Genomic DNA, 12,590 nt, shown 5'->3' on the forward strand with positions numbered 1-12,590 from the left:
TTCTAAGACCGTGACTCTGTCTTGGCACCAAAATGACATTCATGCAGGCTGCTATCCAAAGCTTATATATTGCAGATGTCAAACCGACCCACTGAAATCGATGTTTTGTTAAGCGTTTTTATGCAGAGTCCTGTTGTGAGTAGAATGACTTATTTTATACTGAGTAATCTTTTCAGTGGCAATACTAGATATGGTTGAAGGTTGCTATTAAGGTGTTTGTTTTCATCTCTCTGTATATAATTTTAAAGCTCCTACAGTTCTATGAGTAAAAGAACAATGACTATGTATGACTTAATATGATCTTTCCCACATTTGACAAATGCTCTTGTATTTTCTTGCTGCTTCAAACACTATTTATTTCAAGAGTTATCTATATTAATAATGATGTTGAGGTTTCTTTGAGGCATATGTAAGACTTTCTTTTTTTTTAATATTGAAAAATTAGTCACTTATGGCAATATTGTGTCCACTAATTTGTATGGAGCTTATTTCCCATGTGTATTATGGCATATGTTAGTTTTATATACAGATTTACAGCAGAAAGCTCCTGATCAAATTCTATTACAGATTTACTACTAGGCCAAAATGTTTTCTATCATGCAATTCCCTAGTTTATAAAACACTTAATAGTGAACATGCTCAGGTCTGAAGAGCAAACTCTTCACAGTTGAGCTGTGCTACTTATATAAAATGTATTTTTTGAAAATTTTTCTTGTAAAAGTTAATACAGTTGTCTTGATTTCACAGATATTTTTTTGGATAATTTCCAAATACTATGGTCGAACAAGCAGATAAGAAATAGGTCTGATAAGAGATACCAGCTTGTTGAAGTCTTAATCACAAATATACCATTTTCCCATTTCAAATATAAAATTGTCCATCACCACAAATTTACATTGTGAAGCACAGACATATCCATGTGGACAAAATATTAAATCTGTAAAAACGTTTGCCTGCCTTGCTCTAATAAGAGACCCATTATAGGTCAGAAGTGAAAAACACTCCTCCACTCCAGCTGGCCAAGGAAGTGGACACACATTGAAGGGCTAGTGTTTGCCTTCATGGACTTTTTGCAGCAAGAGGTAGAAACATAGCTTTCTGCTTTACTTCAGGAGCCTTCTTAGTTTTAAAGCACTTAGCTAGTACATGGAAAATTAATTTATTATTTCCTGAATAAACATATACAATATAATCAATACAGACTGCAAAATGCAGAAAATAGTCTGAAATCAGATTTGTCCATGATTTCCCAAACAATTTCCTTCCATTTGGTATTTGACATTTGCAAATCATCCTTGTATGTGTATATATGCATATACATATGTGTGTTCACACTGTAATTTAGTACTAATAATTTTAGATCCAGCAAGAATAAAACAAAGTCAGCAAAAATGTTTAGATTTTTTTTTTTTCACTGTTTAAGTAAAAATTTCAGGGTTAAAACATCAGTTTCTGAATCAACTCTAGATGAAAGATTCGGTCTGGTTTTGATTCAGAGTCGTGCAAGTTACATAAACTGAAAAATTTGATTGCTCAAGGACAAGCGTGATTGTTTTATTTTTTGTGAAATGAGCAAGCTGTGAAAAAAATCATCCACTGTGTATGTATATACACAATGATATAGCTGCTGCCAGTTTGGAAAATTACTGCAAATGTCAGTATATGAGTGCGAGCCATTTCCCATGGTTATAGTATTATATCTGAAGACAGATGAGCGCAGCAGCATGCATGGGGACTTAATAACACATGGAGTGAAACTCTAAACTCAGCCTTACAAACTGGGAGAAATTATTTCAACACAAGGAAAATTTCAGGCAGAATCCAGCCTATATTTTTGCTTTTCTGCACATATTTATGCGTGCTATCGCACAGGATGTTGTAGAGATAATAAAACTCTCAGGAGTTTATCCTGAGAGAGACATATAGTCAGAGCTCAAATTCAGGATGGAAGATCTGGGATTTTTAGGCTATTTAAAACCTATCTGTATTAAATAGGAAGAAGTTGAAAAACAAAAGATAAATCAGAGCAAAGACCTGTATGTGTGTGAAATAATCTGAGTTTGACTAACCTCATCACATAGTGATCAGTATAGAGAGTCCATTGTGTAGCTCAAGGACTGAAATTCATAGCTGGAATAGCAGTCAGTTAGACATGATAGTTCAGAGACGGTCTTAGAAGCAAAACCAAACATTTAAGTAGTTTTCTATTTATACTTCCATTAGTTGTATTACAGGTTCTTTCATTTCTTTGCATCACATTTAAAATTTATGTAATTACTTCTCATGTTTCAATCCAGCTTCTGTCCCTTATTTGTAACGATACCTTTACTTTTTGTGATATATTAGTTTATAAATATCTCAATTTGTCATCACAATCTTACCTTCATGCTTTTTCTTTTCAAGATAACAATTGTAAGGCTTCAGAAATACCTGGATTTATTTTAGGTTTTGCTGTTGTTATTGCTGTAACTTAAGAAAGTTTATTATAAAAACAAAATCAAATTATTCCAAAGAAAATACATTGTCGCATTTTTAGCTAAAATTAGAAGTGGGTTTTTTTTTAGTTAATCCTTAAAATACTCCAAATTGTGATACAACTTTACCCTCACAATGTCTACTTTATTAGTAATAATTAGAGTACCTACACAAATGAATGGTGTAGATCCTGACCCTGAAAGTTAAAGTGTAATAAAAAGTGAAGTTTTATAAATGCTTTATTAGAACCCAATCCTTTGAGCTTTCTTAATGTAAGCAATCTAAAACAACTCTAACAGAAAAATATACTTCAACATGTAAGTACAGAGTTGTACTGTGAGATTAATATCATGTCATACTCTCTAAGACACTTGCTTCAGAATTCCATGCCCACCAACCTTAAGTTATTATTGGGCTGAACTTCTGACTGTACTGATTAGTCATAGTTTAAAATGATTGATTCATCAAAGCTGCAAAAGGACATTTGATACAACACAGAAATCAGACCATCTGTTGGGAATTTTGCTCTTTATTCCTTATTCATCTCAGGGCTGTTGCTTTTCTGAGAGTAATAATGACCACTTGCTCAGATCTTGTTGCTTTTATCATTTTGCCTTTGTGTGGGATGAATCCATTATTACAGGGAGCATTTTGTTTCAGTACAGTGCACTTACCCGGCTTTGCATTTGAGCAAGACAAATGTAGTGCTGTGCTTTCCAAACAAGTTAGATCCAAACATGCTAAAAATAGAAGACAAAATGAAACCAGTGAGAAAATAAGTAGATTTTAAAAATAATGAAAAATAAATGTATTTGCCCTAAATGTAGACCAAACAGATGGGGAATAATAAAATTCTGTATTTTTCCAATTTCATGTTAATGAAAGAGACAATAGGCAAGAGAAAGAGCCGAACCTTAATGTTTTCCTCATCAAACATTATTTTCATGGTATCTGTTTTAGTGAAATTACAGTATAAGCTAAAATAAGTAAGATAGATTAGACAGATGATAGATAGATAGATAGATAGATAGATAGATAGATAGATAGATAGATAGATAGATAGATAGATAGATTTAAAAAAAAAAAAACAAGACCAAAATGGCATAGACCCAGGTCAGCAACAAACATGCATATGTACCAGTGTCCTTTTCCCTACTCTTAAAAGGGTTTTGCCTTTAGAAAAGCTCATCAATTAAGGTGACAGTAGTCAAATTTAAAATTCCTAAATCCAACATGGAGATACCTGTTTTAAATCCCTTTAATTATTTTAGTCTTTTTTTTTTTTTTTTTTTTTTTTAGTGTAATCTTTAGCTGTTCTAACTTGAGGGAAAAAAAGTAGCTTAAAGACACTTTTCTGTTTCCTCTGATAAGCGAGTAAAGCGTCTAGCACTGTGCAGAAGAACACAAATTCTCCCTTTAGTTTTGTCCCTTAAAGCTCAGAAAGGCCAATATACCACAAATCACAAGAAAAAGAAAATAAAGCCATCATATCAGTAAATTCCCCATCTGCTTATTTGAGAAAGACGTTCCGTTTATTTAGGATGTTGTGTCTGCTCCAAAAATACCAGTGGATTCAGGCAGGTCTTAATTATTGAAAAGATATACTAGTGCATGGAAGCAAACTATTCATACCCTGAACCCAGACAGTGTTATTCCATTTGCACTCTAGTACTTTTTTCAACAGAATTCCCCACCTTCTTTAATTCTAACAATTCATTCTAACAATATGAAACTGTGGAAAAAAGTTATTTATTCAAAAGAAACAAACAAAAAAAAACATGGATACACAATTAATTGGAGATTACCAGTTGTTATTCAACCAGTTCAAATTATCTTAAAAACTAAAAGTATTTGATGGAAAAATGAGCTGATAATTTTTAAGAAAATATGCAATAATTTTCAGGATGAAAATTGTCCTGAAGACAACCTCTTTGTGTGATTGTGGCTATAGGGCACCAAGCAAACAAATTTTTTAACATGCAGCTGAGGCTGTGAATGCAGACAGCTTGGAAATTAAGAGTTGTTTGCATAATTTCCTTTAAGGTTACTTATTCAGTGAATCACATTGCTCATGTGTAACTCAAAGGTTACAGTTGTGATGTTAATCCTAATGTGTTCTTTATGTTTCTTATTCTTTACCCCAAAGCACCGGCAGAAATGCTCTGGTTTTGCACTAACAGAGCAGGTGCTTTGTGCACACTGAGCAGAACTCCTTTAAGCCATGCTGTGTCAAATTGGAGCTTTCATGAGAGAATCACATTTATTCTGCTGTGGGAAAAAAAAAGGGATAAACAACAATGAAGGAGATATAGTACTAGCTCTCTGAAATCCATTTAAGGAGTAATCCTTGGAAATTAGAGCATAGGATTTGATCAGGTATCATAGCAGCAAACTGCTTGTTAACTGTGGAAAATACTGTTTCAGGGAGATTAATTCTAACATAAACTATGTTTTATGTTATTATTTCCCTGTCTTCATATGTGCATGTTCTTCATATGTACAGACATTAGCTGAAAGACAGTGACAGAACATGAGCCAAACATTATGAACCAATGGAATTTCATTACATTTATGTGAGCAGTTCTCCACAGTAGAAAAAATATCAGTAATACTTATATATGAATGTCCTTTTTAATAAAAGGCCCACAGTTTCCACAATAAAGAAATGCTTTCATGAGCCTGCTTATGAAGACTCTCACAGTTTTGGACTGCTTTGTACAGTGGAAATAGGTGCAAGATACTCTTCATACTGCAAAGGCTCTGGGTTATGAAATTGTTAAGTTTAAAGGCCACTGACAATATTCTATTTTCAGGCAGGTATTTAATTTTAAAAAATGAAGTAATATTTCTTGTTAAACAGGAGAATCTCAATGGAATGTTGAGTGCGTGCTAACAAGTGTCACAGCTGAAGGTTATCAGGAAAGAGGAGGTGGACATAAGTAAGCAGCTGTAGTACTATCTGTATTCACTGCCTGTCAGGTGTAGTCAGGAAAGAGAAATTAAGTGGGCCAGACAACCAGTTCCCTTTTTTTAAGCATCCCTTAGCAATATGAAAGCCTGATTTATAAGAAGCTGTGCCTCCTTGTGGTGTGCTGTTGTAACCAGTCACCTGGTTTTGTTCAGGAACATTTTTTTTTCTACAGAGTCATAGCAGCTAGTGCATTTTGTTATTTGTTTGGTTGACTGATTGCCCAAGGAGGTACAGTTTGGCTGACAGCAGTAGAACATCAGATTTTCTCAGTAAGAAATAAGAGACAGTGGGCTGCTATGACCCTAGAGTTAAAAGGTTGGAAAAGACTATTCCCCAGACACCTGTGATATCCACAATTTCAGTGGTGATTTAGGTTAATGCACAAAAGGGTAGGAGTTGGATAGATTTCTGCAGAAATATAAAGATCCTTTCCATGGAAAGAGATATATCACTTTGCATCCTTTATACAAAGTGTGAGGAGGTCAGGGATATATCAGTGAGGGCCTATTCCCAGAAAATGTGTCAATATTGTTATTTGATGCTGTCAGAATCAATTACAACATGGCACAAGAATGTGAAGTAAAGAACTTCCTCTCCCTTACCTGTGTTGAAACCAGTAGCAACAGTTCAAAATAAAGCATTAAGTCTTTCCCATGTCACTGTTCTGCATTTGTCTTCCCTCCTGGTTGAAAGTATTTCAGTTTATGATTAGCCATTCTTAAAATAAGTTATATATTCAAATGCTAGTATTACTAACAAAAGCAGCTAGTATTACACAGAAGAAGATTAAGACTTTGTATATTCTGGGACTTTTTATCTCCAAAGTAAGCACTGAACATAAGCTGTAAAGTTTCTGTTCATAAATAAATGAAGAATTTTTGCTTAGAACATTTTCATGGAAAGTTTATTAACTTTCATTCATAAAACCTCATCTGTGAAGAATATACAGGTCTATGGCAGATGAAAAAAAAACAAATATTGGAAGAACTTCTGACTACTTTTTACCTTGCTCTTGGAAAAGATTGAAATGTATAATTAAGCTGATACTTATATGTATTTTGGGAACACAAAATTTTCCTGTTGGCCTTTACCAGCACATTCTTTTAGTGTGACTCACAACCACTTTGCTCTCTCTGACCTCCTTGGTGCAGAGCAGTCAGCACCACCAGTTAGGTATTGCTTTGAAATGGAATTCCTTTATATACATTTTGCTTCTATGATGTTTCCTGACATTTTACAGTTACAGTCCAATTTCTCTTCTCTACCTAGCTGTTGTCTTGACATAGTGAATCTTGTCTTATTCTTCCTGAGTGGTGCCAGCTGCAATTCCATTTTTTCTCCACTAGATGTTACAAAGATGGCATACTTTCATCCTGCCTGCTCTTGACACTTTCAAGAACATGTGTTAGCCATCCTTGATTTGAAGGAAATCTCACTGAGAATTAAACAGCTGAAATGAAATAAAAGAATGATTAATAAAACAAATTAACCTCAAGGCTATTCTACAGGCATATAAAATTACAAAGAAAAATTAATTTTAAAAGTTTTAAACTAGAAAAATTATAAAAGAACAGATATATTCAGTAACTAATCAAAATTGCTGGTACTATTATAATAACGAAACATAATTTCAAAAGCTTTTTGTCACTAGGGAAAATATGTTGAATATAGAATGGATATCCTTCACAAGGTTTCCTAAATTTAAGACTCTTAGAGTATACATATAGTACAGCCAGCATAAGTGGAAATCATTATGGATGGAATCCTCAGGAATCTAAAGCTAAGGACCATAGTCTGACTGAGCTCAGATAAAAAAAAAAACAAACCACCCTAAGAAGCACTGTATACCACAAATGAAAACCATTGAAAATTTAGTACTTTAAAGCATACATACTGTTCATATCCCATGCACTAACAAAGGAATACATTACAAAGTTCAGAGCAATGGTATAAAGATAACATTGGGTCAGATGTTAACCAGAGCTCTAATTCTGCCCCAGTTCATAAAAACTATCAGCGCCCTTTAAAAAATTTCTCTGTTCTTCAGATGTACAGGATGAGACAAAATTTTATTCTATCAGTTCTTAAGAGAATGCTTTTTAACTTTCCTCTGGCTAGCTGTGGTATTTCTGGGGTCCTTTAAGACAGAGACTAGTTGGAATAGAAATCTGAAAACATCAAAAAAATTTTTTTTTTCCCTTTTCTCAATAGAGGTGATTATTTGAATAGCATCATCCTGAGAGCAATCTTCTTCCTGTGACTGATTTTTTTGGAGACCAGCTTGGGCTGCTTCTCATATTTCTTTTTGATTAGCATAAGGAAACTGATATACCTTTAACTTTTTGACACTGAAAGAATGTCAGAACAGCATCAGCTATTTAACCAGAATGACACTGCCTGCAAATAATTTAAAAGTTTTTCTTCCTATGCCTAAAGAGATTATGAAATGCTACTTAACTTTGCAAGTTGAGATACTGTTGAAGTCAAAGTGGAATTTTAATGTCCAGTGATTTCCACCAGGCATTAAAACAATCTTCTACTTCCTCCTTTTGCAGCAGATCATGGTGTTTATCAAATGGTAAACTAAAACCAAAAGAAAATATCACAGTAATTTTAAGAGGAAGTCAAGATAGTCTGCAGATGAGGACAGCACTGAAGCTCCAACATGACCATGTACCAAACTATCAATGGAAGCACATCTAGGTTTTTAGCTACCTGAGCCAGACTGAACAGGTTTGGAGACGGTAATGTTTTCTTTTTCCAAGAAAGATGGACATGATCCACTGCTCAAAAGTTTAATGTATGGTCTCTGAAGATGAGATAACTTTCAGGAGCTGCAATGACTGATGGTGTACTAAAACCAGTTCCTGGCAGAGGGGGAACTACTAACTATGAAACTTGCAGAACATGGTCTGCAATGGTCATTTTGTATTCATTTGTCATAAGTATCCATACCATAAGTTATACTCTCTACCGTGTGATGGGCTTTGAAATCTTTTTCTTATTTTCCTTTGTGATCTTGATTTTTATTTACCTTACCAACAAAACTGTTCTTGAAGCAGTCATAGGCAAGGTGCTTCTAAAAATGTCAGAAAGAAGTAAAAATCCTCAATAATTACAACAGTGGAGAGGGGAGAAGACAAAATAGCTAAAAAAGTACCCTGGGTGAATATATGACATGACTGATTCACTGAGTATTTCAGTGGTGGATTCAGTAAAATGAAAACAAAATATGTAGTATAGTGTAGCTCTCCAAAAGCTTTATTTTGTGGTATGCAGACATGTGATCTATTTTGTTAATTCCACTGTCACTGTGATAGTAACTTAAAAATAATACCCCCTCTGTCTAGACAGAAATTTTTAAAAAGCAAAACAGAAAAATCACATCTGTTTTTCTTTATTCCTTACTTTGCATCAAGTATATTACAAATATATCCTATCCTATCCTCTTCTTCCCTTTCCTTTCCCCTTCTCCTTCCCCTTTTCCTTCCATTTCCTTGTGTTTCGTCTTAATTTTTTATGACCATAACACTTTTTTGAAGTGCTTTTCTTATAAAAAAAAATTATTCTGTCATCTTATATTCCTACCTCCTTGTAACATCTTGGTGTACACTTAATTATAACATTATCTTTCATTAATTAAGGAAAAATAAAATTAAAATGGAAAAAGAAAAAAATTTACTATTCCACTTCTACTAGCAGATCTGTCCATATTGAACCACTTTTAGATGTTATAAATGACTAATCTCAACATCCACATAAGCAATATCTTAATACAGCAATGTATTTTGGTAGCTCAGAGATGTACAGTAATTTAAAAGGTGTATAAATGTAGCATCAGTTAAAAGCAATTTTTTTAATAAACAAACATTTTTTTTCACAGAAAACTGAAAACTGATTTCTTCAAGTAAATATACCCTTATGCATGTTAAATTTATTTCCTAAGAACTCATGTGTTTTTCTTCACCCAGAAATGAATCCTGTTTGCCAGACAAGCTATATGATAACCAATCACAGAAACCTTACAAATATCCCAGACATCTATAATTCATGACATCTGAAGCAGTAGAACTCGGGAATGCTACTCTTCATTTTAAATAATGGCCAGTTTTAATTGTGTAGTATTCTTTTCAGTAACAACATCTAATTAAGACATTTGTTAAAGCTGTGTAATGTTAAACTAACAGAGAGAGCCTGATGGAGGTCTATTGGAATTTTTCCATTAAATTAACAATATGGACTTTTAATGGATGTTTTAATTAGATGCTGTTATTAACAGGGATGATGCACAAAGAAAAATCAGGCCCTATGTGTGCAGAATGCCTCATTAGAATTCACTGCAGGACATAGATAAAAATGCCTCAGTCTACCTAACTTCAGAAACAATTCATTTCCTAAGCAAGTACAGGATAAAACAACATGTTCTTTGAGCCTTGTATTTCAAACTGAACTTGCAGCATTGGTGCAAATTTGGCTGTTATTTTCATCAGCACAACCTTGTTAAATTTAACAAGCACATCCCATAGATGAAAATACTCCCTTTAGCCATTTGAGATTTCAGGAAGCATAGCAAAGAATTTTTTCACAATTCTGCCCTTATCCTTTTCTTTTCTTGTCTGAAATTGGGTCCAGTGGGGTGGGTAAGGTAGTGACAAATCCATTCTGCATTAGTGCATTCATTGTGCTTTCCTTCTGTATCATAACTGCATGTGCCACTACAGTTGACCATATGCACAGCAAGTAATTAGTCATGGATGCATAGAATTATAGTATTATAGAGTGGTTTGAGTTGGAAAGAATCTCTCAAAATCATCTAGTCAAACCACCCTAACTTACGCAGGGACATCTTTTGCTAGAACAGGCTGCCCAAAGCTCATTCAATTTGACCTTGAAAACTGCCAGTGATGGGGCATCTACAGCTTCTCTGGGCAACCTGTTCCATTGTCTCACCACCTGCATTTTAAAACATTTGTTCCTTATGTCCAACCTAAACCTACCCTAATTTGGTTTAAAATTTCCCCTTGTCCTCTCACTGCAGGCCTTGGTAACAAGTCTCTTGCCATTTTTTCCTATAAACCTCTTTTCAATATTTAAAAAACACATTAAGGTCTCCTTGGAGACCTCTCCAGGCTGAACAACTCTCTCAGGCTCCACAGGAGAGGTTCTCCAGCCCTCTAATGATTTTCATGACCCTCCCCTGGACCTGTTCTAACATGTGCATGTCTTTCTGGTTCTTGGAATCCCAGAGCTGGGCACAGTACCCCTGGTGGAATCTCACTAGAGTGGAGTAGAGGGGGACAATTGCCTTCCTCAACCTGCTGGCCATGCTTCTCTTTATGAAGCCCAGGATACAATAGGCTTTCTGGGCTGTGAGCTCACATTGCCAGCATGCACGATGCTGGAACATGTCCAGTTTTTCAACCACTAAAATCTCCAATTCCTTCTCCACAAGCTGCTTTCAATCCATTCATCCCTCAGTCTGCCTTGATACTGGGGATTACTGCAACCCAGGTGCAGGTCCTTTCGTATGGTCTTCCACAGTCCCACCTCTAAGGCCTGTTAAGGTCCCTCTGGATGGTATCCTTCCCTTCTCTTTACTGAATTGACAACACCACACTGCCTGGTGTCACCAGCAAACTTGCTGAGGGTGCACTCAATCCCACTGCTTATACTGTTGATGAAGCTATTAAACAGTATTGTCCCCAGTACAGCACCCTTGAGAGACACCACTCATTACTGACTTCCACCTGGACATCGAGCCATTGACTGTAACTCTTTGGACACAATTGTCCAGACAATTCCTTATCCATCCAACAGTCAATCCCTCAAACCCATATTTCTCCAATTTAGCAGTAAAGAATGTTTTGGAGGATATGATCAGAGGTCAAAAGAGGGCAGAAGGCCAGAAGGATCAGAAGTCCAGGTAAATGATATCCCTAGCTCTTCCCTTTTCCATTGATGGATTTGATTATTAATCTACACTGACAGTGCAACTATTCCTTCTGTGCAATATTTATGTAAAAGACATATTTGTTCTATAACTCAAATGTTTGCAAGGTTAAGTTTTGAGGATATTGAGAAATTCAGAAACTCTGACAGTGAGGTTCTTGTGACAATTCACAGTTGTCTTTGCTTCAGCTCCCACCAAAACACAAGTTCTGGCACTTCTGTAGGAAGACAGACCACATAGCTCAGGGATATGTGGCAGAGGAGTGTCATTTCACAGTACAGATGTGTGGACTTTCAAGACAAATCCAGACTGATGACCTTAAGAGAGCCAGCTTCAGTCTGGTAGGGCAAGAGTCACATCCTGAGCTGCTTTTTTCTACCTCCTCATTTGTTTTATCTTACATCTTCTAAACTAAATGCAAGCCAGCTTCTTTAAACCAAGGGGTTTTATAATTGAGACCTTTTGCTATCAACAGTTAAGCCAAACCATTTGTTAGCACTTACACATGTAAATTCTCTTCACTAGTGTGGTGAGTAAACTATCTTGATCACGAAAATTAAAAAAAGGAGACACAAAACATATCTTTTCATACCACTTTTATTACTACAATAGAATGATAACTGTAAACACTATTTTTACTATGAGGTACAGCTTATAATAAAAATGCTCCACGCTCAATTCAGTAAAATACAGAATAAACTCATTGTCAATATTAGACACATGATCAACTCAAAGTCAGTAGCTCTCTGATTCTTTTCAATGTCATGATCTCTGCAGTATAAAACCAGTATTGTGGAACACAGGCCCTTGTTTTATTCTGTATTTGTTTCCTCTCCACATTTGCCTATATCATTATTTCTATAAGATTAATGTTTTCTAATCCTCTACTAGATTATATAAAAAAGGGTTTTAATAAAAACGTTATCTACTTAAAAAAAAAAAATCAGCTTCTGTTGCAGTGTATTTTTTTGCATTATAGTTCAATTTTAATACAAAAAAGAATTAATAGAATGAATATTTGATATTTCTTAAAATAGAAAGCTGTGGATTGTCACTCTTTAAGTTATTCTTATTCTTTAAAATTGCTTTTGTTTTCAGGGCCCTCCACTGAGATCAAGATGGGATGCCAGCCAAAAGGAATTTAACGTAGTGTTTTCCATTAAGGAACAGGCCTGAATTTTGATCTCTTTCATA

Source organism: Pezoporus flaviventris, unplaced genomic scaffold (genome assembly GCF_033815535.1).
Source record: "Pezoporus flaviventris isolate CSIRO_AGI_PZ_B2104156 unplaced genomic scaffold, CSIRO_AGI_Pfla_v1 ptg000130l, whole genome shotgun sequence".
Classification (NCBI taxonomy): domain Eukaryota; kingdom Metazoa; phylum Chordata; class Aves; order Psittaciformes; family Psittacidae; genus Pezoporus; species Pezoporus flaviventris.